This window comes from Lepisosteus oculatus, chromosome 16 (assembly GCF_040954835.1).
Source record: "Lepisosteus oculatus isolate fLepOcu1 chromosome 16, fLepOcu1.hap2, whole genome shotgun sequence".
NCBI lineage: Eukaryota > Metazoa > Chordata > Actinopteri > Semionotiformes > Lepisosteidae > Lepisosteus > Lepisosteus oculatus.
The window spans coordinates 19,914,673-19,941,926 of record NC_090711.1 but is presented as its reverse complement, the minus strand read 5'-3'; the positions used below and the strand labels follow the sequence as shown (position 1 = coordinate 19,941,926).

Below are 27,254 nucleotides of genomic sequence, written 5' to 3'. Positions count from 1 at the left end.
TATTCAGTTTGGAATATTTTACCCTTCATTTAGAGAATTTCCGTACATTTTTTTCTGAAGTGATCCCAGTTTATTTGTGGAAGGTTTTTCCTCACCTCAGAAATGAAGCATCTCTCTCTAATTACGTGACGGTTGTCTTTTTTCCAGTTCTTTTACAAAACCACAGTTTTAAAAAGCACGACCTGCAATTAAACGGGTTTTTAAAAGCATTAACATCCAAAGCGAACATTTTCTTTAAATACTGCAGCTTTCAAACAATACGAACGCATTTTGTAATCTACTTCCGTAATTTAGTATTACCCCTTCTGAGTCAATGATTGACAGGTAAAAGGCAGGCGAAATCTAGCATGAAGCTTCTAGAGGAAGTCTTACCCCCTAAGGCCTCTGAATGGCTGAAAATACAATGAATGACAGCGGTTTTTACCAATCAGATCGCCTTATTTCTAGAGGTCGTTCTTCAAACATTTACTGCGTAATCAATAACGTTCAATAGTCTGCAGGTTTGGAGATAAACTTTTGGGTTATTTTGGATATATATCATGCTTCAGAATAAGGTAAAAACATGGGATATATGTATATTTGCTGGTTTTTGCTTTTGCGGTTTTGTTGGTAAAAATATATGATATTGACATGCTGTGCTGGCCAGGTGGCCGGGTGTTTTTATTGGGATTCTGCTAGTTCATTAATTTATTGGTTTATTTATTGGTTTATTGCATAATAGTGTCATATCTGTGGAAACAAACTTTATGGTTTTGATGTGATGATATTGGAGAATACGTGCATGTGAGAAAATTTGTGGAGCGGTTTTAAAAAAACGTTGTTTATTTTGCGCTTATCTTAAAAATAAAAAGTGTCATCTGGGGAGACAGGCGTGGTCCGGGCAAACAGGATTTATAGAGACATGGTTAATTTGATTAAACTATTACGTTTTTAAAATTAATAGCGATTTCTTAATTATACATTGTTGGAATGTTCTTGTTTTAGTTAATATAAAAAGAGTAAATAATTTAATATATTGTTAAATATATGTTTTATATCGGGTACTGATTTAAATATTTCACTGGAATAATACATCAACACGTATTAAAATGTAATTTGAAATATTTTGAGTTCTGTGGAAAAATGTGTGTTTTGTTTTTGTATTTGTTAAATCACAATTGCTATCAACTGCATTTCAAAGAATATTGCTGTAAAAATCATTATTTCTTTAAAGAAATGAAATAAAAATATTATAATATATTATATTGAGAAGTGATGGCTCCCAAGTGCAGAGAGGACTTGAAACAGGGTTTTATACAAAAGAATATTAAAAATGCTTTTTCATATCTCTTTCAGACTAACATCAGATTTGCAGTATTTCTGCCTGCATAGACATCAGACCTTGCTGCACAGAAAGCTTTAGTTTTATATAATTATTTTCTGCTTCTTGCTTTCAGCAACAGGGGAAGCACAACTGGGCATTTGTTGACAACATACTGAAAGTTAAATACCCAGGTAGACATTTGTTTTGATGGAGGGAGTAAAGAAAAAATATTTAAGAGATCTGTAAAAAAGATTTGCTATCCAAGGTCTTGGCTGTAAATTGTATTTAAAACTTAAACTCCAAGATTTGATTAAAAAAACTTCACTTTGTTATAGGATTGGATTATATTAGCAGTGTTTACTTTTCAGTGCCCAGTCAGGGGGTGGTGTGGGTTGGCAGTGGGACATCCTTTCCCCTGCAGGCTTCTGTCAATCAATCAATCAAGGTTTATTTATCAAATGCACAACAATACAGCATGCAGCAGTAGTTGAGGGTGTAACGAATACGAATCCCTGCGTATACCAGGGATCTCAGCCTCCCGGGCTTGGGGAGGTCTACTTTAGCTCAGATGGCAAGTTTGCTGCTGTGTGATTCCGGAGACCTGGGTTCAAGCCTAGGCAGGGCAGGGGCAGCGAGGGTGGAAACCCCAAGAACCGTTACAGTGCAATACACCAGAGTAACGGAGTCACATACAGATGCAGCCATTCAAAACAATCGGGCGATACTGCATTATTTTGCGTTGCGCTATACGCAGTCTACCGCGAGTTACCGTAAATTCTACTATAGTACCGCAAGTAAAATTATAGTATCCAGAATTTCCTCAAGGTGGAGCTAATAAAGCTCAACCTCTCATGTTTGAGCTGTCGCCATCAAAGTCTAGAAGATATTACTAATAGTATTAATAATGAATGACCTTGGACAAGCTGTAAACTCAAAGTATTGCCCTGGTCCACATTCTTTTTTTCATTGACCGTCTTTGTAAAAGTAACACCACAGCATTTCCCAATCACGCATTTGTTTTCAATCATGCAAAGTACAGTTATTTTTGAGAATCTCCGATTCACCATGCCTTTCACATGCTCATAAAAGAGATTGATTTAGGAACTTAACATATCGACGATAGACTGGAATGGTCTAAGAACATCGAGGCCATCTATAAGAACGGTCAAAGCCGACTTTACTTCTTGAGGAGGCTCAGGTCCTTCAATGTGTGTAGTAAGATGCTACACATGTTTTATCAGTCGGTGGTAGCGAGTGCCATTTTCTACGCAGTGGTGTGCTGGGGCTCTGGGATTAGAGCAGTAGATTCCAAAAGGCTGAACAAGCTCATCAGGAGAGCAAGCTCTGTCATTGGGTCTGACCTGGACCCCTTCGAGGTAGTGGCTGAGAGGAGAATGATGTCCAAACTAGAGGCCATCATGGACAACTTCTCCCATCCCCTCCATGACAGGCTTGCAGGAATGAAGAGCACGTTCAGCAATAGACTGATTCATCCACGGTGCGACAGGGAGCGCTACAGGAGGTCATTCTTGCCGTCTGCCATAAGACTATACAACGCATCCACCTTGCGTCTTGGCAGAGGGAACAGCGACAGTGACCTGTTTCTGGACTAAACGCATATACACATCTACTGCTACATCTGTTCTCTTTCTTTTTCTTTTTCTTTTTCCCGTTTACAACCACTTTTGTGCAATATATGCCAGGGACCTGTGCAATACATTTATATTTATATTTATATCTATGGTCACATCTATATTTATATTCATACGTGTGATACGATTTTCTGTGTACTGTTCTGTTCTAGTTTCCTCTTGTGTGTCCAGACTGTGAGTAACTCTTGTATTGTATTGTATGTATTGTACTATTATTATATAATTCGTTACACTGTGGCTGTGTTGTGTGTGTTAAGCTGCGGTTGCACTGCAATTTCCCTCACGGGATCAATAAAGTATCTATCTATATTGCTGTATGCAAACTGTACTGTATACAGTATGTGTATGTATATTTAATGTCTTTACTGTGCCCGTTTAAGTATTGAATATTTATATGGAATTTTACCACTGAAGGGAAATCTTAGCAGCTGAGCATTAAAAGAATAGGAGCATACTGCAACGCCTGTGAAGGCCATAAACAATATTAATTTTGGAACATAAACATACAGTATATGGCTGGTCTCTGTACTTTCAAGAAAACATACACACCAGTATTCCATTTCTCCCCAAACATTTTAAGCATCGAAGTCTTTAACGTGATACCGGAGTCAACAAGCATACTTTTAGAATTTTAATAAAAGGGAATATAATATGGAATCGCGTATGTAAAGAAATTATTAACGATATAATTATATTCATGTACCGCAACACACGAATTGTACACGCTGTGCATTGTCTGTTGATAATGTTTCTGTACTGCTTTTTCAGCACTCTGCATGTGACCTTGCCGGTGGCGCTGTGGGTTAGGTTCCCAACTCCCATGTCACACATTGCGTGTTCGAATCCTGCTGGAGTCATGACTTTTTTTTTAACAAACATTTCTTTGAAAAAATAAAACATTTCCCTGGCTCAGAGATTAAATAAAACTTCACTCACACCAAACAAATTTATATTTCTAATTATCACAACATGATGGAATTTAAGTCATTTTAATAACAATGAATAGTCACCTATGCGTTACAATATAAACATTTATTATGATTTAAATCACGTTTAAATCACCTTTATTTAAAACCCATAAATAAAGCTGATACTGTTTAGACTTTATTTAAAACTGTATTACAGCAGCAGAATGCACAATGCAACGTAAATCGCTATCTTTGTCTTCTGCGTAATAATGTTCACCTCTCTGTCCAGCAAATTAACAATATAATAATAAGGAACTTTATTGTATATGGCGCCTTTAAAGGTGGCTCTTCAAAGCGCTTTACAGGATAAAAACAATAACAACAATACTGTTAGGCTGGGTAAACACTTTTTTTAAAAAGAAATACAAAATGAGATATAATGATGTGTTACGGCTTAGACATTAACGAAGAGCATAACACGTGGGCGGCATAGAGGTCGGCTCTGGCTTTCCCATCTACTGTATACACTGCAAGTACAACCCCTCTCTCCGCAGGAGTGCTGCCTGTGACGAATTAAACCGGTTTCACAGGTATTTTCAAAGTAGAAGGGGGCGAGATTTCCAGCGAAAGACACCTCCCCCCCTCAAAAACCCAGTAAGTACAGTTCTTACTAGTTAAGAAAGCTAGGCTCCTCAATGAAACGCTTTAACATGCTAAAGCGTTGGTGTAACAGTCCGGACGTGGCAAGCTTCTAATGTCAACCCGACTACGGCAAAAGGAACCCTTCTTTCATTGGAAGACAATTAACATATTCTAGCCCTAAATGAATTAATAGCAAACATGGTTTACATTTAGCCTTTTTCACTAATGAAACCACTAAATAAAGACATAAATATAGATATCTTAAGATTTTTAAAATACATGACTTTGCTAAAATTTATTTAAAAATAAAAACAATTACAAACGCCAGCGGAGAGAGAGAACAGGGGAGTGATGTTGGTTTTGCATAAGGGGCGGGGCTATGGAAATTAGGTCTATTTGGGAATATGGAGTTACATGTTCTGGCTGTTTGGGAATTATCGTTGTTGAGTATGGAGTGTTGAGGTATTGATTTTGTGTAATGCTTTATGTTGAAAATTGAGGTGGATTTTGTTTATGATAAACAGGATAAACTGGGATGGTTTTGCATAAGGGGCGGGATTACGATAATTGGAGGACTTTGCGAGAGTAAAATGGTTTGATTATTTGATTTTGTATTGTGGTTGTTATCTATGTTTTTGGTTGGTATTATGTTTATATGGTTGTTTTTGTTGGTTGGTCTTTATTATGGTTATTATGTTTATTGTGTCATTATTTTTTCAAAGTAAAGTTTTTTTACTTTTTCTTCTTAGTATATTAATAAACTTTCAGTATAGCTTTCTCCCCGTTTAGATTTATTTTTCTTGGGTTTTTTATGAGCAAACGTGGAAAGATTAAATTAGTAATCGTTTTTATTTTTTAAATACCTTTTAGAAAAGTGTAATCTATACTAAAAAGCTGTATTTATTTAATACCACTCGATACCTATATTAATGGAGTTTAGTTGATACTGTTTAAACTTTTAATGATTTAAAATTGTATTACAGCATTGTACACATGTTTAAAAGAGGAGAAAACGCAAGCCTTCTTCAGATGTGAGGGTCTTCTGCTCAGAATGAAATACTAAAATGTAATGTAGGCTCTGAATGGGTTCAATTATGATTTGGGCTTGATTAAGGTTGCTGCCTTTCATCCAAAATCCTGCTTGAATCCTTCTAAACTAAAAATTAGACACGAGAAGGGGTTCTGGTGAAATTTCTCTTTTTTTCTTGGAAAAATATCTTACCTGCTGCAATCCGGGCACAGAAGGATTAAAAGAAGCCAGACAGGCAGGGGGAGAGTGAATTCTAAATAAAGAGGTATCCAGGTAACAGTGAAGGTAACAGCCGCAGACGTGGCCTACCTAGCCCGCCAGGGTTACCCTACTCTCCCGGAGGAGGCCCACCGGGAGATAGCGCTCCAGGCATTCCTGGCCCTGGCGCCGGCTGAGGTGCAGTGCCACGTGATGCTGGCCGCGCCGGTCCTCTTGGAGCAGGCCCTGGCTCTGGCTGAGCAGGCTGATGCCATATTCGAGGAGACCGGTGGGCACCAACGGAGGGGTGCACGGGGAATCAGATGGGGAGGAGGAGACGGCCAGTGCGGCGATGCTGGGGGAGCGACGACACATCGTACGGGAGTACCGGGCGCTGGAGCCCCGGGGACTCCTGAGGCCATCGGGAAACGGGAGCAGGGCGGCCTAAAGAGGGGAAGGCCGCCCTTGAGCAAATCTACCCCCACTCCAGAAAGCCAGAAGGAGCGCTTCACCCCGCCTGCTGCCGTGGGAAGGGTTGGCCACAGCCAGGGCTTATTTCTTCCCTGCCTCATCGAGGGCAGACCCTGCCAGGCCCTCGTCGACACCGGTTTGACCATCACCCTGCTGCGGCCTGGTTTCCTGCTGGGCACCAAGGCAGCCGGACCCCCAGGGCACTCACCGTGCACATTGGGGCTGCGAGGGTGAAACACCCCTTCTACAGTACCTTGCCCCAGTCCGTGAGGACTGTATCCTGGGGTTGGACTGGTTACAGCAGGTGGGTGGTTGCCTTGACTTGGGCTGGCGAGAGTTGGTGGGGCTGGGGGAACAAATCAGTTTCGCAGTGGGCGGGGCGGGAGGTGTCCGGGGTGTGTGGGATGACCAGAGCGGGAAGCGGAGGTGGCAGGGGCGTGCGTCGCCTGGGCCTGCCGGAGCCACAGGTGTCGGGGCGAGCGTGCCAGAGCTGACTCCCAGTACGGTGAGATAAGCTTGCCCCTACCCGGTCTGTAAGGCACTCTGTGCACTGTGGGAGGCCTTGGAGGTGAGGGACGGGGTGCTGCGCCGGGGGTGGCAGGTGCCCTCCAGCGGCGAGGTCACTGCTTGGCAGCCTCCAGCTGGCCATGCACCGCTTGGAGAACTGCCCAAGGGACGAGGGCCTGGCAGGGTCTGCCCTCAGTGAGGCAGGGAAGGAATAAGCCAACTCTTCCCACAGCACGCAGGGTGAAGCGCTCCTTGCTTAGAATAGCAATATTATGGACAATCAATTGACAATAAATATAGAAAAACACATATTAAATTTGGGAAATTTGGTTTCAAAAGTCCTCATATAAACGATGCCTACAACGTGTTCCTCTACAGTATGCTAATCTATTGTAGTGCATTCGTCCCCTTCTTAGGCTGCGCAAACGATCTTTTAGATTTTTATAGAGAAATAGAGGCTGTACAGTATGCGTTACAAACATTTACTGTCAACCTTTAAATCAACAACTGATTTAAAGAGGATGTGTCAAAGCGCAATGAAACCTATTACTCGATTCTTATGGACTCCCGGTCCCGCCAGGGATGAAAAAATAACATGGAATCGCGTATCTAAAGAAATAACAGTATACAGTAACTAAGTTCATGCACAAACAATAGCATGTTACATTATTAATTTGGGGGTCTCCTCTTGCCAGAAAGCGCTAAATTGCATTTTCAGTGCGGTTTTGGACTTTTTGTAAAATTACAACTCATAAATAAGCAATAAGCTGATACTGTTTAGACTTTTTTAAAAACTATTACAGCAGCACAATGTGCTTTTTCACGAAACCTCCTAGAGTAACGAAATGTCTTGCGTTGTACAGCTTTTCAGCTAAATACTGTATATTTATCGCTTACGCCTGACATAAGAGGTGCCCGATAAAAAAATGTTGAACAGCTCTGTTGGAAGTTTTGTGAAAATGCTACAGGAGTGCCAATCGTAATCGTTTTTATTTTTAATCGTTCAATGCAGATGGCTGGTGGCATGTTCCATAAGAGTATGGTAATTAAAAACCATTAATACTTTCGTTGGAGTTTAAATAAAGTTGATGTTTTATCTAGGGGCTGCTCGCTCGCCTGCGTCCCATCCCAGTTTATCCTATTTATCATAAACAAAATCCACCTCAATTTTCAACATAAAGCATTACACAAAATCAATACCTCAACACTCCATACTCAACAACGATAATTCCCAAACAGCCAGAACATGTAACTCCATATTCCCAAATAGACCTCATTTCCATAGCCATAGTATTTTAAAAATCTTAAGATTTCTATATTTATGTCTTTATTTAGTGGTTTCATTAGTGACAAAGGCTAAACTTTCTTGGAAAATTTGTATTTTATGTAAACCATGTTTGCTATTAATTCATTTAGGGCTAGAATATGTTAATTGTCTTCCAATGAAAGAAGGGTTCCTTTCACCGTAGTCGGGTTGACATTAGAAGCTTGCCACGTCCGGACTGTTACACCAACGCTTTAGCATGTTAAAGCGATTTAATTGAGGAGCCTAGCTTTCTTAACTAGTAAGTACTGTACTTACTTGGTTTTGGAGGGGGGGAGGTGTCTTTCGCTGGAAATCTCGCCCCCTTCTACTTTGAAAATACCTGTGAAACCGGTTTAATTTGTCACAGCCAGCACTCCTGCAGAGAGTGGGGTTGTACTTGCAGTGTATACAGTAGATGGGAAAGCCAGAGCCGACCTCTACACCGCCCACATGTTATGCTCTTCGTTAATGTCTAAGCCGTAACACATCATTATATCTTATTTTGTATTTCTTTTTAAAAAAAGTGTTTGCCCAGCCTAACAGTATTGTTGTTATTGTTTTTATCCTGTAAAGCGCTTTGAGGAGCCACCTTTAAAGGTGCCATATACAATAAAGTTCATTATTATTACTATTGTTAATTTGCTGGACAGAGAGGTGAACATTATTACGCAGAAGACAAAGAAAGCGATTTACGTTGCTTTGTGCATTGTGCTGCTGTAATACAGTTTTAAATAATTAAAAGTCTAAACAGTATCAGCTTTATTTATGGGTTTTAAATAAAGGCTATTTAAATCAATATAAATGTTTATATTGTAACGCATAGGTGACTATTCATTATTAAAATGACTTGATCATGTTGTGATATTTAGAAATATAAATTTGTTTGGTGAAGTTTTATTTAATCTCTGAGCCAGGGAAACGTTTTATTTTTTCAAAGAAATGTTTGTTAAAAAAAGAAGTCATGCCTTCAGCTGGATTCAAACACGCAACGTGTGATGTGGGAGTCAAGAACCTAACCCACAGCGCCACCGGCAAGGTCACATGAGGAGTGTTGAAAAAGCCCTACAAAACGTTATCAACAGACATCGTACAGCGTGTACTATTCTTTTGCTGCGGTACATTAATATAATTATATCGTTATTAATTTCTTTAGATACGCGATTCCATATTATATTCCCTTTTAATCATATTCTAAAAGTATGCTTGTTGACTCCAGTATCACGTTAGTTAAAGACTTCGATGCTTAAAATGTTTAGGGAGAAATGGAATACTGGTGTGTATGTTTTCTTTAAAGTACCGAGACCAGCCATATACTGTATGTTTATGTTCCAAAATTAATATCGTTTATGGCCTTCACAGGTGTTGCAGTATGCTCCTATTCTTTATATGCTCAGCTACTAAGATTTCCCTTCAGTGGTAAAATTCCATATAAATATTCAATACTAAAACGGGAACAGTGAAGACATTTAAATCTTTCTACGTCCGACCAATGCACCACGAGTGCCCCTGTCGGTCAACCAATCATGTACCACGGTATTTTTCGTCAACACCGTAGCCAATTACCTCCAGTGTGTGTCTGTACCTCACACTTTGAATGGCTGCATCTGTAATGCTTACAGTACTCAATTGAACACATACCCCTGCACAGTGGAATGTTAATAAGATCCTATTGGTTATAAATCCATTTCTTTTCAGGGCAACTAAAATATCGCTCACCTCTACAGTTCAGAAGGTATGGCCTGAGAGGTTTGTGATGATGACATCACCAACTACTGTACCAAAGTGACAGAACAGCCATCAGCAAAGGTCTCCAGCCCGGCTGCAGAACCAACATAACAAACATGAACAGTGCAACACAAATAAAACTGTTTACACAGAGCGAGTCAGGATGTGGTGAAGGTTCATATTTTTTCTACATGTCCACATCTTCATGTTTATTTTTGCTATTATACAGACGGCTCCAGTAAAGAACTGCCAGACCCAGACTGTTGTCCGGCTGTTCAGTTTTCACGTCGGTCTAACGGATGTCTGAATAAAAGCCCAACGCAGAAGACTAACGTGCAGCTGTGCTCCCTGCAACGTTGGAGGACATCTCTATCGAAGCCCCTGGATGTCGGCCTGCAGGTGCCGCTGCCGCGCCGGTTTTTGAGACGAGGAACTTCCCGGGGAGGCAACTTCCTCCGATCTCTCCCCCCGGCGCAGTGCCTTCTTCACCTGGGCCTCTCTTGGGAAGCCGAGGTCTCTGCCTGGGGTCAGGTGCTCGAGTCTCTTGGGTTCGCAGCAGGAACCTCGACTCCCGGAAGCTGCCCACCATCTCCTGACTCTGCTCCTCTTGCTCGAGGACACGATCGGTCCTCATCCATGGCACTGTAAGCCTCCAAGGCCTTGCCTGTAAGCAGAGGCACTAGCCGACAGGCCCACTCCTTCTCTGGCCACTTCCAGGTTCTGGCCATGCGCTCAAATCGCAGGAGATAGTTTTCAATGTCCTCACCTTGCTGGTAGGGGGGCATCTTAGGCTCTTTAGGGAACATGCCCTCTGCTGAAGCACGTGTAGCAGACATGGGTGTTGAACTTGGTGGACCCAGGTCCCGACCTGATGTCACTTTAGTGCGTTGTCGTGGTACTGGTGTACGAAGAGCAAGCCATAGACTTTCTGCTGTCTCCATGTTTCCAGGTGTTGCTCCCTGAGCCTGCGATGCCGGTACAATCCTGGGTGCAATTAAGATCTCCTGAAGGGAGGTTTTAAGTCCATGTAATTCTTCAAACAATCCCTCCTCTCTCTTTTGTTGCCCAGACAGAAAGTCACTTGGAGGGCAGGAGTGGTGCCCAAGTGAGTCCTTGCAATTGCACTTAGGTGCAAAGATGATAGTATATTATGACAATGCTCCCCACAAACAATTATATATAAAAAAAAAACAACAAAATGGAACTAACACACACACAAAACAAACCCTTTCTCTAAGAAAGAGATCAGGAGTTCTACCACACTTAGGTCCTATCAGCTCCACACTGTAGCGATAGCAAGACTAAGCCCCATTAGATCTCTCCCCCCCCTCCTAAATAGGTACCATATAGCCCTGCCCCCTTGGACTGTACCACTGTTACAAAATTATGGAGCTGCATTTCACCCCAGATAAACTAATTTCCCTAACATGGGAATTCCTTCTTTCTTTTAAAGAATAGTGTAAACAGAATGTACAAAAGAAAAATACCAACCCTAAATACATTTAACTTATTTTTAACATCTTGTGAAAATGGTACTTCCTTTACCGGAAGATGTGCACATGCACCACTCCATGTTGACATTATAAAGCCAGGCTGAAAACGGGTATCGGGTTTGGACCCCAGAGGCCACCATACCCGGAAGTCGGTCAGCAGCACGGAAGAGACCACAAAACAGACATAGCGCTCTCTCACACAGATATGTACAAATAAAGAGAAACAGAGTTTGTGTTTGTGTCTCTTCAGGTAACAGAAACTGATTTTGAAATAAGAGGTGATAATGTATTGCGTGTATGAAAATAGGAAACTGCTAGCCAAGCCCCGGGTGTGCACCCTCATTAGCAAGCTAGCCAACAGGAAAGTGTATGCAAGATCGTATGTAACTTAGGATGGATAATGAGTGTCGTGTAATGTACTGTCTGCGGATGGTGACAGAGATCTCTCTGTCACACAAACGAACATGTTAATATAAGTAGCAGAAAAATAAATAAGTATACACTTACATTTATAGCATAAATAACAATAATGTTCCTAAAATAAAAATATATATTTAAAATCTTTTTAAAAAAAATAAGACCTACTTCCATTTTAGACTATTACATTTGTACATAAAATGTACATACAATTTTAATAAAAATGTGCTATTATAATAATTATTATAAGAAGTTATCATGACTTTTAACATCTCAAAAACCACCTAAAAACACCTAACATCCTCATTTGCAGTTTATAGGACTGACTCTCCAAATCTAAGCACTTTTTGGAGAGCAAAAAAATACTTGAAAATTTGTGATGCTACAGCTTGTGTTGCACTGAAAAATCCTCGTATGCAAATACTGAATTGGCCCACAGGAGGCCCCAGTCCCTGACACTTTGTGTGAGATGTGTTAGTAAGTGACCGTTAAATGAGCAGTGTTCAATGCCATAAAGACCTGTAACCTGAGCTACAAACTGTATAAGGCACAACTCAGCACAATTGAGCTCTTCATCAGTGACAGTTTGGGACAAAAGTATATGCAGTGCGCAGGCAAGAAGCATCCAGTGGTTACAACATTGCCTGGGTAAAGAATTTCTCAAGATGATGGGTGAATACAGGAGAAGAAAAGCTCGCCATTCAGATGCTTTCCAAAGATTTCTGTCTGAAAGAGGCCTTGGGTTTCTATGAACCTCATTTGGAGGATGGATTCCACACTTATTTTGATCTATTTCTGTTCGTGTGGAAGGTGTCAGATGGAAGGGTGAATTGGCATAGCTGGAATCAAACCAGAGGTTAACAGACTGTCTGACAGGCCCAAGACATACAGAGTGCATGTAATCTGGTACAAAGCCTCTGATTATATCAAATGATGGTACCAAAACGAGGGGGCTTGGACCTTTTACACCCATGTCAGCTTGGCCTTTATTCCTCTCTGTGACCAGTTCAGCCAGCCACATGTCAGCTTGGCCATTATTCCTCTCTGTGACCAGTTCAGCCAGTCGCATTTTATCTTCCATGTGTCTCGATTCTGACTCCTACTCTAGACAGTAAATCTAGTGAATACCCTGTCTTCAGCAACTATCTGACCTTGGTGATAGCAATTCCCACAATCAAATGTGCCATTTCACTGTTTAAAGTTCTGAACCATGGCCCGTGCTACTGTATCACACACACATATCTGGACTTTTACTCTGCTCCTATGTAGTAAAACATTTCTCTCTTCCTAAGTAAACCCAGCACTACCTAACTTCTGCATCTCAGAGATAATAGAGGTAAAATATGTGTCAACTCTAGATTTATGTCTGGCAAACCATACTGTGTGCAATACAACATTTTTACATCTATCAAAGGCAGCTCATTAATGGTGCACAAAATGGGCCAGATAGGAATGTGTGATGATTTGAAAACAGGGGACCCATCACAGTTGAATGATACTGTAATGTTCTCAACAACATCTGTAAATTTCGCCTGCTCTTTGTAACCACAGAATGTATTAATCTCTGTGGAGTGGAAGTGCTTCCTGATCTTTGTATGAACTGATATCAGAATGAATACCTGAGCTGATTTGTGAGGGGCATGAATAAGAAGTAACTGGCTAATTTCAGTAGGCTTTCCTTATGAAATCTCATTTGACAGTCATCACACTGGGCACCAGGATTAACACCAAGGCAACGATGACATTCAGGACAGTAGTAGTGGTCTTGGTGTAATGAAGCGTCTTCAGGACCCTATGCAGACGACACAATCTGAGAAGAGTGAGGAAAACACAGGGAAAAAAGCATGCAGGGGTCAGGAATGAAAACAGGGGTGCGTCCATGGTGCGCAGTTGTTCTGGGGGGTGTATCCAAGGCAAACTGTCCAAAAGGGAGTCTGAAGGGAAATCCAAGACGAGACAAATGTCCAGAGCCTGGCGGTCCATCTGAGACTAAGACAAATGGGATTAAAAACCGGAGCAGGATCAAGGGGGGAATGGGACCGGGCGCTCCAGGTCCCGGACTCGCCTGGTACGGGAACCAATGCAGAGCCTGGAACCGAGTGAGCGTCTGGCTGTTAAGATGGGCTGGAACAGGGGGCAGGTGCACAAAATCAACTCATAAGTGAAAGAGCCAGAGCAACCTCAAGGGGGAGGGACTACAATCATGACACTTGGGCTTTGTCATTCAAGTAAAAGAACTGCTTGTCTAGAAACCTTTATGTTTTTGCAACACATCCTGGCATAATATACTTTAACAGCTCAAGTAGATCTTTTGTAGCTGCTATTGACAATTTGTCTCAAGATAAATGCCATCATACTGTATTAGGAGTACACCCATGGTCAGATATGACCCAGTGTAGATCTTTTTGTCCGGATTGAAAGAGGCATCAAACAGGTGTTCCTGTTGGGACATGACAGACTTTTATATCCTTGCATGCAGAGAACAGTCTATAGACCAAACTTAAAAAAACAAGTATAATAGAATTGTCCAGATGGAGCCACACAAAACACCTAACAAGGTATACTGTATTACTGGTAGCTAGCAGCCCAAACTGAACTATGATTGAGGTTTAGGTGACAATGATATAATTGTCCCACTTGAGATCCTGTGTTATTTCAGAATACACCTGTATGTCGTTATTATGAAAATCATCCTCAGCAGTTGGGGTCTCATCAGATTCTTCTCCAATTAGCTGCAATGTTCAACACATTTATCAATAATGCCAGTATTTTTTCTAATAATGGCATGACTTGGATTGTGACTCGGGGTATGTTCTTGGAGAAACATATTTTTTGTTATTTTGGGATTGTAATTTACACACCTGTAAGTCGTCATTATGAAAACCATCCTCCTCATTTGGGGTCTCATCAGATTCCTTACCACTTAGCTGCAATATTAAACAAATTTTTGAGTTATATCAAAATCTTCTCCACTAAAACACTACTTATATTGTGATTGGGCTATGTAGTTAGTGAAACTCAGTTCAAAGCTTTTTATTTTTTTAGGATTGAAATATACACACCTGCATGATGTCATTTTCAATCACATTGTCTGAGTCCTCTTCACTGTGCTGCAGTTTGAGACAAATGTCTAATTATTAACAAATCAGCAAGCTACATATGCCAGCAACATAATTAACACTAGGTTAAAACTTCAGGAATGTACAGTGTATCCATACAGTAGATTTTAGATTATGTTAACAAAGTTCAATCTTTCTTCTAACTCTTTAGACCGCGACCCCTTAGTAGTAGTCTAAGGTTCATTGTATAAGGTTAAGTGAGTTACAGTGTCATATCCTACAGATGACAAGGCTGAACTCATTGAAATAAGGAACAGGCTGACAAGTACAGAGGAGACGTCAAAGAAATTCAGAAAAGGACATCGTATTAAGTGTTTAACAATGAGTCCGCTGAGGTATGCCAAGTTCCAAAAAACACTTAACATTAACTTAACCGACCACTTTATTAGAAACACCTACATTGAACCTACACTCACTGGCCACTTAATTAGGCAGGCCTACATCTACAGTACCTTATAGGTGTATAGCTTTTATTTATTTGAGATGCAATCATTTTCTTGTATTTGGTTGTCATTGCGTGACCTGAACAACTGTAGTTAAACAAGGAAGAACAACTATGTCACAATGTAACTTTCATCCCAAAAAAGCCTAGTGACCCATTTAAAGGCAGAGTTCAGCATCATATATGGTCATATCAGCCAATTAAAAACGAGCTGTTATGAATATTTCTGTAGCCTGCCATGCCAGCAATTGTTTGGGACTTACTTGGCCGGTGTGACATTAATTTACTGTAATTATCCCTCAAATGTAATTTCAGATTTGTCTGAGATGGTGTCTTCATTGAAGAATTTAATTTCATCCCTCCTGGCTCCCCTAACTTCAGATCTTTTCCAGGAACAACATCCCCAAACTCCTTCTACCACCAAACACGTTTGCAGTTCTAATGCTTTATAATTGAGCAGAAGGTGCACACATGTACTACAAGCAAGCACATAGGTAGCTCAATTGTTTCCTCACACCTGTTCTCCAAATGTTGTCTTTCTCTATAACATGTACAGCTCATCACATTGAGGGATCGCTGTTCCCGGGTAACTGCAGCAAAATACACAATACATAGCGCTTTTCTGGACACTCCACTCAAAGTGCTTTACAGGTAATGGGGACTCCCCTCCACCACCACCAGTGTGCAGCCCCACCTGGATGATGCAACGGCAACAATACTGCACCAGAATGCTCACCACACATCAGCTATCAGTGGGGAGGAGAGCAGAGTAATGAAGCCAGTTCATAGATGGGGATTATTAGGAAGCCATGATTGGTAGGGGACAATGGGAAATGGGGCAAGGACAACGGGTTACACCCCTACTCTTTTTGAGAAACACCCGGGGATTTTTAATAACCACAGAGTCAGGACCTTGGTTTTACAGCTCATCCGAAGGACGGCGCCTGTTTACAGTATAGTGTCCCCGTCACTATACTGGAGCATTAGGACCCAGATGGACTGCAGGGTGAGCGCCCCCTGCTGGCCCCACTAACACCTTTCTTCTTTCTCTTTTTTATTCAGTTCAAAATATTTTACCGTTCATTTAGAGAATTTCCATACGTTTTTTTTTTTCTGAAGTGATCCCAGTTTATTTGTGGAAGGTTTTTCCTCGCCTCAGAAATGAAGCGTTTCTCTCTAAATATGTGAAGGTTTTGTTTTTTTCCAGTTTTTTTACAAAACCACGGTTTTAAAAAGCACGACCTGCAGTTAAACGGGATTTTAAAATAAGTTTTTAAAAGCATTAATATCCAAAGCGAATATTTTTCTTTAAATACTGCAGCTTTCAAACAACACGAACACATTTTGTAATCTACTTCCGGGTGCTTAACTGATACTAAAAATAAAGTATATTTTAACTTTAAAATTTAAAGTGAACTAAACTAAAGGACTTTTTCAGAGCAGCCTATTCTTTGTCTAAATAAATACAGGCTTGAACTGTATTATTGCTACTAGTGGTAAGAATTAAGGGAAAAGTTTTCCTTCAATATATCATTAATGAGTAAAACACTTTATAGAGACGTGGTTAATTTGATTAAACTATTACATTTTTATAATTAATAGTGATTTCTTAATTGGAATGCTCCTGTTTTAGTAAATATACAAACAGTAAATAATATAATATATTGTTGAATATATGTTTTATATTGGGTACTGATTCAAATATTTCACTTGATCTGGAATAATTTGAAATATTATGAGTTCTGTGGAAAGATGTGCATTTTGTTTTTGTATTTGTTAAATCACAATTTCTATCAACTGCATTTCAAAGAATATTGCTGTAAAAATATATATTTTTTTAAAAAATGCAATAAAAAGATTATTTTGCTTTATATTGAGTAGTGATGGCTCCCAAGTGCAGAGAGGACTTGAAACAGGGTTTTGTACAAAAGGATATTACAAATGCTTTTCAATATCTCTTTCAGACTAACATCAGATTTGCAGTATTTCTGCCTGCATAGACTATCGGACCTTGCTGCACAGTAAGCTTTAGTTTTATCTCATTATTTTCTGCTTCGTACTTTCAGCAACAGGGGAAGCAGAACTGGGCATTTGTTGACATCCTGTTGAAGAAAACTCAGTCTTCACTCAGGTTAGGAGATTGTCAAACAGAGATCTTTAATACAATCAGCTGAAAGGGAGCATATCGCAGAGAAAGGGTTTCCCCTAGCACTCAAGACATGCTCACTGGACTGAAGTTACACTTTCCTTTTTGTACATTAAAAGTAGGCAAGACTTTAACATATCAAAGGAACATACAGAGGTCAGAAGTCAAACAAACAGCACAGGAAGATGCCATTTGGTATCCTGCAATCTGTTTCATTTCTCTCTTGTTGAATGGGTGTGAGGAATCACTGGTTTTAGTTTGCACCTAAGACAGTGGTCTTAGGTGCGAACAGAAAACCTTTCCCGCGCATAGTCACTGTCTTGGCTTTTTGACTCGGTCTTCCACACTTCCCCCTTTTGTACTTTAAAGCACAACCATCCGACTTTATTGTTTCTGTTGTCTACATTATAATTGTTCCTGTTGTCTGCGTTGTGTTTGTCCATTGTACTGTGTATGTCCGAGAGATCAGCAAAATTAATAATTCTAAAGTAGATGTACATATGGTATAAAAACTATTCTACTACTCTACAACTCTTTAAGTGCCTATCTGCATCAGCCTGTCAATTTCCTCTTCTGGTCTCCTTTGTTCTTTACATTTAATTAACATTGCATTTACATCTGTGTTAGACATCTGGGCTTGGATTTTTTTTGATGTGCAAGTACAACAACATTTAATATCTGAAAGGCATAGATATACTCCAATTACACAGCCCAATAAAAGCAATAATCCCTGCAATATAAAGGCACCTAGAATTCCTAATGCACCACTGACCCTGCCCCATAGGGTCCATCCTGGGGTTTCGTGTAGCTTAGCATCTTCCTTGCGAAATCGGAGATTTCTTCTGAGCTGTCTGGATTGTAAGTACAGTGCTCAGAGCCTATGAGGGTGCAGGTCCCTCCTTTTGCCGCTAATATAAAGTCGATGGCCATCCGATTTTGGAGAACCATGGTTTGCATTGCTACCAGCTCGGCAGACAGTTTGTCGAGGGCTTCTACAGTGTCATTGCTGACACATTCCAGGATACTCTCGAGGAGCCGAATTTCCTTCATGGCCCTTCCAACCACGTACATGGGGAACAGAACACCTGCTAGCCCATCTCCTTCGGAGATGGCCCGTTTGTTTTGGTTATCATAGTGCTCAAAAGGGAGAACAGTAGAATGCCGCATTGCTGGGGTAATGTATCCTATGTAGCATGACCCTACCCAGTCAGGTAGAAGCCAGGGATATGCTCAATGCCCACAAATTAAATAAGTCCCATTGTAAATTCGCATTCCAGAGGACTTGAAAGTACAACCTCTGCTGAAGTACTGGGCTGCATAAAAACCCAGGAAGGGTCTATCTTTATGGAACATTTTGATAACAACTAAGGGAACTATTTCCCATATAGACAGTGCCATTGTTAGCATAACAGAGAAGCCCTTCAGCTTTGTAAGCCTATTTTAATTCAATTCAACTTTATTGTCATAAAACTTACATAGTAAGGTGCATAGTATAATGAAAAGTGTTTCTCATTAGTCACTCAGGTGCAGTATATAAATAGGACAGAAGATAAGACAATAGACAGCTACACAATAGCAATAACAGTAACATGTAATAACATAACATAAATAACATGTAATCAAGTATAATGTTTCTTTATTAGCCCTATACAATTTATTGCATTAGGAATGTGTCTTTTCACATACCCCAGCTTTTTCTCCAGGGAGACACAGACACAGAGACAGGGAGAGAAGCTTGGGGTCATAGCGCAGGGTCTGCCATTGTACGGCGCCCCTGGAGCAGTTGGGTTTAAGGGCCTTGCTCAGGGGCCCAACGGAGTAGGATTCCTCTGCCGGCCACGGGATTTGAACCGGCAACCTTCTGGTCACAGGCGCAGATCCTTAGCCACAGAGCCACCGCTCCGCCCCAAGTAATCAAAACTGTGCAAAATTCCACAAACAGAGAAAATATAACAGGACAAAAACAGTGCAAGGTAATTCTTGGAACAGTGCAAAAAATAGTATGGTTAAAAGTAGTATGGTTAATTAATAAATATTAAATATTATTATGCCTGTTACAGTTTTACTGGTCTATCCAGGGGACAGTACAATTTAGGCTTACATGTGTGTGTGGTGGTGTAGGAGTACAGTCGTTGTGGGTACAGGAGGACGTTAGGAGAGATCATAATAAGGTAGAAGGGAGTGGTGGCGTCACCAACTTGACAGCTCTGGGGAAGAAGCTATTTTGGAGTCTAGTTGTGTGCGACTAGAGTGACCGGAACCTTCTGCCAGATGGTAGGGGAATAAACAAGTTATGACTGGGGTGAGTGGGGTCAGACATAATTTTGGTGGCTTTTTTCAGACTCCTGGTGTTGTATATTTCCTGGATGGATGGTAAAGCACTGCCGATGATGTGTTGGGCAGTTTTGACCACCCGCTGTAGTGCCTTACGGTCGGATGCGGTGCAGTTGCTGTATCAGACTGTGATGCAGGTGGTCAGTATGCTCTCCACCGTACATCTGTAGAAGTTGGTGAGGATCAGTGGATGTAGGTGTATTTTCTTCAGCCTTCTCAGGAAGTACAGCCGCTATTGTGCCTTCTTGATGAGACTGGAGGTGTTCAGTGTCCATGTAAGGTCCTTAGAGATGTGAACGCCTAGGAATTTGAAGTTATTCACCATCTCCACTGCAGACCCTTCTATGTAGATGGGGGAGTGAACTTTTCCTTGTCTTCTGAAGTCAACAATCAGCTCTTTGGTTTTGCTGATGCTGAGACATAGGTTGTTGGTTCGGCACCAGTCTGCGAGTTGTTTTATCTCCTCCCTGTAGGCAGTCTCATCATTGTTAGTGATCAGGCCCACGACTGTGGTATCGTCAGCATACTTGATGATGGTGTTTGTGCTGAACTTAGCAGTACAGTCGTGGGTGAACAGGGAGTAAAGCAGTGGGCTGAGCACACAGCCTTGAGGGGCACCGGTGTTAAGGGCGAGTGTGATGGAGGTGAGGTTGCCAATCCTGACAGTCTGGGGTCTGCTGGTGAGGAAGTCTAGGATCCAGCTGCAGAGGGTTGTATCTAAACCAAAAGCCCTGAGTTTGGTAGAAAGTTTTATGGGTATGATGGTGTTAAATGCTGAGCTAAAGTCAATGAACAGCATTCTTGTATAGGTGTTCCTTTTATCCAGGTGGGTTAGTGTGGTGTGTAAAGCTATAGAGATTGCATATATCTCTCTATATATATATATCTCTATATAAGCCCGGAACATCATTAGTTCTTTGTGTGACATTATAGGGAGGTTTATACCATCCTCCAAAAGTGACATTAGTACTGTACACAGAATACTTGCAGCCACTGGGATACCATATTTTTGATTTCTCATCAGGTTGCCAATTAACTGTTTTTCAGTTGTCACACATATCATTCCAAGTAAAGGGAACTGGTGCCATTGGGGGTACCTCCTCCAGAATTATGTGGGACGTGGGAACAAACCCAGCATCCTGATTTATTCAATGATTTTGCATACAGGTGTGATAATTTAATCTTATATGTTTTCTTTACGCCTGTGAAGAAAGCATATAAGAATTGGCAAAAGCACAAGGATGTAACTGCCACCCTGGTGCACGGCCGGCACCAGTGGTGGCAGATACATGAGAGAAAACAAAAAGAGAAATTGGGATGTGATTACTTAAGAGTGTGTTTACGGAAAAAAAAACAAAAGAAATGAAAGAAAAGATACTTTTACTCGCTACGAAAGAGTATGAACAAAAGCGGCAGTGCAGGAGAATCCGAAACTAAAGTAAGAATTAGTTCCTGGTCGCACTGCACAAGTTAATGTGTTACAACCGTCAACTAAATTATATCCTGCTCTCCCACAGGGGAACAGACAGGCAGGAAATGAAAATAATTGGAATCAATTCCCACAGTGACCATAGTGGAGACGGGGGGTCTGAGTGGGATGACACCTGGTACGAGTGTGATAGAGATGGAACACAGACCTGTACTCTCACCCGAAGTGGGAAAGGACTTGATGTAGCGGGGGCTGGCGCTGTTGATGACAGCGTCACTCTAACTGTCTCGCACCCCGTTGAGGGGGTCCGCACTCGCACCCTGATTCCCCCATACGATCGAATCCAAAACCGGAAGATATTAACCATTGGGCTAAAGAAGTACCGCATCCGAAATTAGGAATGCAGTGAACCTGGAGTGTGCTTCAGGAATTAAAAGGATTCATGTAGAAGTGAAACAAAATAGAGCGCATTGTGGTACGTAGAGAAAAATATATTCTGGATGTGTATGTGTGTTTCATGAATTTGTGTGCCGGCATGTATGTGTGTAACTGTGAGTTTTGGTATACTAAATGACGGTGCGAGTGTGTTTAGCCAGCGGGACTAAAGAGACTTGATGAAAATCAACTTAAAGAGATTGGAAAATATGAGAACGTCTGAAACGTATGAGTACAGTACAGGTGGACTTAAAAAGGAGTTAGATAAAGTTTTTGTATTTATATACAATTAGTTGAAATAGGTGAACCAAAAGTTGAATTTATTTGAATGGCTTGAAACCAGATACTGCAGAAGGATGCAGGATGAATGAAGCAGGGGCCTGCCCTGTGGTTCAACTGACAGGGAAGAATGGTGAAAAATGTATCACCCTGCTAAGAGCTCTGTCTGGGGAGAATAAATAGTCTTGTGAGAGATCTGTTTACCTAAAGCTTAGATCCTGTTAATCCCTTGTAGCCTCCCTAAGTCTATCCCAGTCCAGTGCATAAAAGGAGTTAAACCTAAAGTGTACTGTTAATGGGGTGTCAGTTTCTCTGTTATGGGATACTGAAGCACTACTGTCATGCTTGTCTCACTTCACTGTTCAACAGTGTGCTGTAGAGTAATATTTATGGGGAGACGGCAGGAGGCCACAGGAGTATTGAGGCAGCAAGTTTTACTTGCAGAGTATCAGATTTTAACATTCACGTGTACTTATCACGCGAATGTGGGTGGTTTTATCCCAGATCTATTGGATTGAGATGTTATGCAGCATTACAAGGAATGACTATCCAGAACAGGGTATCACGTGGCTTCAACTGACTGTGATCACTCAGTATGTTGATGGTATTCTTAGTGCTTCCCCTCACGAGGAAACCCACAAGTCTGAGTTGCTTCAGGTTTAGACTGTCTAATCTTAAGCAGTTATGATAAGGCCCTTTTGTGTCTAGCAGTGTGTAATTTTAACAGGGCCTGGGTGCAATGTTTTTACGGGGTGAGCACAGCTTTTAACAGATCTGCTTAAGGGGGGAGTGCAGTACAAGGACAAGATTGCCTTGGTTCCAGCAGCAAAAGCCACCTGTAATAATTTGAAACAAGCTCTCTTACAGGTGCTGAGACTGGGGTTTCCTCAGATGGATCAACTATTCCTTTGTATGTAAGTGTGGACAAAGGGTTCTGGGCAGCTGTGCTGACGCAGGAGCATGGAGGTAGGCACTATTATACCATTAGATGCTGTAGCCAAAAGGTGGGGGACCGTGAAAATTTAAGAAAATGTAATACTGTTTACTGATGGGTCCTCTCTGATACATGAGGGAGAACAGAGAACAGGCTGAGCTGTTACAACAGAATTCGAGGTGCTAACGACTGGAAAATGCCCCTCCACTGCCTCAGTGCAGCAAGCCAGTTTAGAGCCCTGATGGAAGATTGTGAAAAGAAAGGTGTTAAAGGGTTACTGTATATGTATATAATGTATGTATTTGTTGCATGTAGGCCACAATTCTGGATGGCTATGGAGAAATAGGATTCTCTCACCACGGCAGGGACTCCAGTTAAGAATACTGGGCTTGTCTCTGAACTGATTTGTAGTTTTACAGGTGCCGACAGAAGCAGCTTGAGTAAGGTGTAAATGACACAATAAATAAAGAATTCCGGTAACTCAAGGTAACAACCCTGCAGATGCAGATGCCAGGCAAGCGACACTGGGAGAGCAGGAGTCTGAGACCCCTGTGAAACCTCTACTGGGGAAAAGGGAGAATTCAGGTTGAGGCCTCTGATAGATGTGGTTAGAAAAAAATGTGAAAAGAATGTGGGGTTGTATGATGATGGGGTGTGGGGCCGTCAGCACACCAGATGCCCTGCATGTTCTCACAGCCCAATGACATCTTGTAGCCAGAAATACATGCTGGCAGATACACAGGAGTATGGCAAAGATGATCCCGTGGTGCAGACTGCTCTGCCCCTTGGATGCTCTAGGGGCATACTACACTGGGAAAGTGTGCCAGGCTGTAATCGCCTCACTAGGGGTGAGGTGGAAGTTACATTGCCCCCATCACTCACAGTCTTAAAGAACAACAAGGGAAATATCAACCGAAGGAACACCGTGGATTGATGCTCTACCTGCGGTCCTGTGCAGTTTGCGGGCTGGAGCAAACGGAACTGTGAGACTGAGCCCATTTGAGATCATCACTCCCAAAGAAACTCCCTGGAGGCCAAGTCTGGCTAACGGACTGTTGAATTTACTAACTCTCTATTACAGTATTGTAGATTTGTTAACTGAAGCGGTGCACAGGTCTCGTGAACAGGTGCTGGACGCTTGGGGACCTCCAGTAGAGGGGAGACACGACCGGATACCTGGCGAGTGGGTGTAGGTGAAGAAGAGATGCCCTGCCAGACGTTGCAATCCTGCTGGGAGGGAATATCAAGTACCACTAACTACTGACTGTGCCATCTAAGTGACAGGATGAGATCGCTGGTCCCATGCATCGCACTTTCACTTTCAAGCCACGGCACCAGAGACTGAGTGAACAGAAAGAAGGATGTTGTTACCATTTCTGTGTCTGATGCTTCCTAAGGTGGACCAACAGTGTGCTTTTTAGCCCTGAGGAGCATTACTGGGGATATGGTATCAATACATTTCGGGTGTTGGCATATCTATCAGCCAAAAAATGATAATCAGAGTTGGGTCAATATTGCTATTCCAAGATCCTGACGATAGATCTCCACATGGCTGAGGTCTGCGTTTGGGTCCTGGGGTAGGACTTTATTTATTTGTAGGATTAGGATTGTTTTATGTGTATAAATGTAACTATCACTTGTATGAAAACATTAATCACATCTTGTTGTAACCGAGGAACGCACAATGTCATGGCAATGCATGCCTGCTCACCTAGAAAGGTAAAATCTGCCCTGACATTGTATGTGTAAAAAATAGACAGTACTGATGTATGCCATATTTTAAAAGGGGGGAAAGAAGAAAGATGTGAAGACGGGTTTAAATAAAATCCTTTTCTGTATGAGGTTTAGACTTCTAAACGACAAGCTGGAGTTTATGGCAGGAAAGGGGGTTAACTGATAAGGATTCCGGATGTGAGCTAAAAAACCCCTGGGGACGTAATCTTAAACTGACCATTTGGCCAGGGTCTCTTAACTGGCCAAATACCATGACCCCCCTCTTTACCATAAGAACGAATGACGTCAGAGCAGCAAGGAAGGACTATATAAACCTAAAGATTGTACCGTCACTTTGAACAATACTTCGGTTTTGTTGTTTCTTGCGGGAAACAAGACTTCGGCTTTATTGTTCCTTGCATGCAATAAACTCATCTGTTTAACTTCATCTCGGGATCCAGAACCTTATTCTTTCTGTTGCAACATATTTTAACCCAGATTAAGCTTTTTTTTCCAGTTGAATATTCATAATAGCCTCCTTAGAACTTCAATAAAGATTTTTAAAAACATAAAATGATAAAGATAAAAAGAGCACACAGTAATGAAGAAAAAGGGAAACAGGACAGCATAAAAGAAAGCTCTCATTGTCTAGTGAGGCACTGACTGGATTTTAAATGGTTCCCAGTTGACTGAATCCATTTTAGAGAGAAATTCAGTCCTTAATAGGACCTTTTACATGACTGGACACTCTTCCCTATTTCTTCCTGAGGGTACTTTTATTCCTGTTTCTGTGTGTTTTCTTTGTAGAAGGCAGGACTGTGAGTCACAGGTCTGTAAATATCTGTAAGTAATATTGCCGTGTGTTGTGTAGTGAAATTCATTATAAATAAATGTGTATTTTTCCTATTAAAGTTTGTTGCTGGTTATTATCAAGCTGAGCCAGAGAAACAAGAAAACCATGTGAAGTGGGACTTCATGATATTCCATTTATATTTCTTATTTTTAACAATAACCTAATTATATAATTATATGATAATGTATCTATATCAAGTAAACACACACGCAACAACTGAACTTGTCATTAGTGTTTTTTACAAACACATTTAAAAAAATGTCTGTTTATGATTTTATGTTGATGTTGATAAATAGGTTTTAATCCACCCAGTCATCTGTCCATTTTATTAACTGGTTTTTCCAGCTTATGGTCATGGTGGAGCCACAACCTGCAGCAAGGTATGATACACCCTGGATGGCACACCAGTTTTTCTGTAACAAATTTTATAGTCAGTTTCAAAATATCGTTGTTATTTTAATAACTCATTTTCAGACATTAAAGTCACTCTCCGCTTCTATTAGTATAATATTTTTTTTGTTTTCCTCTGACACATACCAGGTATGTCTCAGCAAAAAGCTGTTTTGGAATTAATGGAAATGGAGGTTAACACACAGCAGCTTTCTATGAATGCTCCACAATTACAAGTTCAGTATTACACCTGGCGGCGTCAGATCCTAGAATAGTGATTAGTGTATGACATTACTCGTTTACATTTCCGAGTAGTGCAGTACAGGACGTCCAAGTGCATTAAACAGTTCAGTGCAATATAGACATTGTAATCACAGAAACACAGTATACACTAGTGTGCAGACCTAAACAGTACAAAACAGTGCAGATTCACACAGTACTGTATAAAGTATGTATTGCACATGATGTGGTAAAGGACAGCAACACAATAAAGAGCAGGAGGAAAACACGATACAGTGTTGTGTGTTGCAGTGCCTTATGTGGTATCGCACATAAAAGACGTACATTTTTAGTACAAAGGAAAGTGCAACTTACAGGATGCAAAGACTTCACTTCCTGCGTCAGTGTCAGACCTTATCCACACAGCAAATTTATACCCTGCTGGAAACATGTGAGATACAGCTACAGGGGGAGTAGTCAGTTCTGCAGCCAGCAAAGTTTTTATGACGGGAAACCTAAACAGCCTGATTAAGCCTGAAAAATGGGGAAGTACACAGCCATGCCATTTGAAGCAGCATGATCATCTTGAATTGAATGGACTTGCAATGCTACATGCTCTATATCAGTTCAAAAGGTAAGTAAAATGCACCCCATCCAAGGAGCACAATTTACTGCATGCACAGGCAAAGACAAATGAGCAAGGCCAGCAGAAGGTCAGAGAAGACAACAAAATACAATGGAGACTAAAATACAGCTCACAATGAAGGATTAAGTGTTTTGGGGATACATGATGGAAAATTGCAGCATGAACAGGCTGGAAGGAAAGGTGGGGCCCATGCTAAAACGTCAAGGGGAGAAACTGTTTCGGCAGGGGTGCCCTCTTCAGGTGTGAAGGGAAAGAGAGAACCAAGCCACGAGAGAATAAAAGACCCACGCCAGTGGGTGTAATGCAGGTGAGAACAAGAGGAGGTATGGAAAGTCAAAGGATATGAGTCATTGAGGGAAGGGGGCAGCATTGATCCAAGTCCAAGAATAATTTGGGTTTCTGCAGTAGGAGTCCTGAAACCCCTTTGTAAGGACGCAGACGGAGAGAATGGAAAGATCCTGACTGTTAAGAGGCAAAATGGGGAACTACTGGTTTGGCGAGATCTTTGATGCTCAGGGCCCTGAAACGGTCTGCCAGTCTTCTTCCTGTCTACATAAAGGCTGAGCATCTCCTGCAAGAGAGGTTGTTTACAAAAACCTCTGCCCACCATCCTCTTCCACAGAATCCTACCACTAACTACCAAAAAGAACTGGTCTCCATCTC

The 27,254-nt window shown here is 41.2% G+C and overlaps 1 long non-coding RNA gene across 1 annotated transcript; it reads left to right on the top strand.

Annotated features, from left to right (window-relative positions):
- Positions 1-114: 114 nt before the first annotated feature.
- LOC138223290 (uncharacterized) lies at positions 115-25,394 on the top strand. The gene is made up of 2 exons (XR_011181704.1): positions 115-554; positions 9,713-25,394. It is a non-coding gene; the product is annotated as an uncharacterized lncRNA (long non-coding RNA).
- The last annotated feature ends 1,860 nt before the right edge of the window (positions 25,395-27,254 follow it).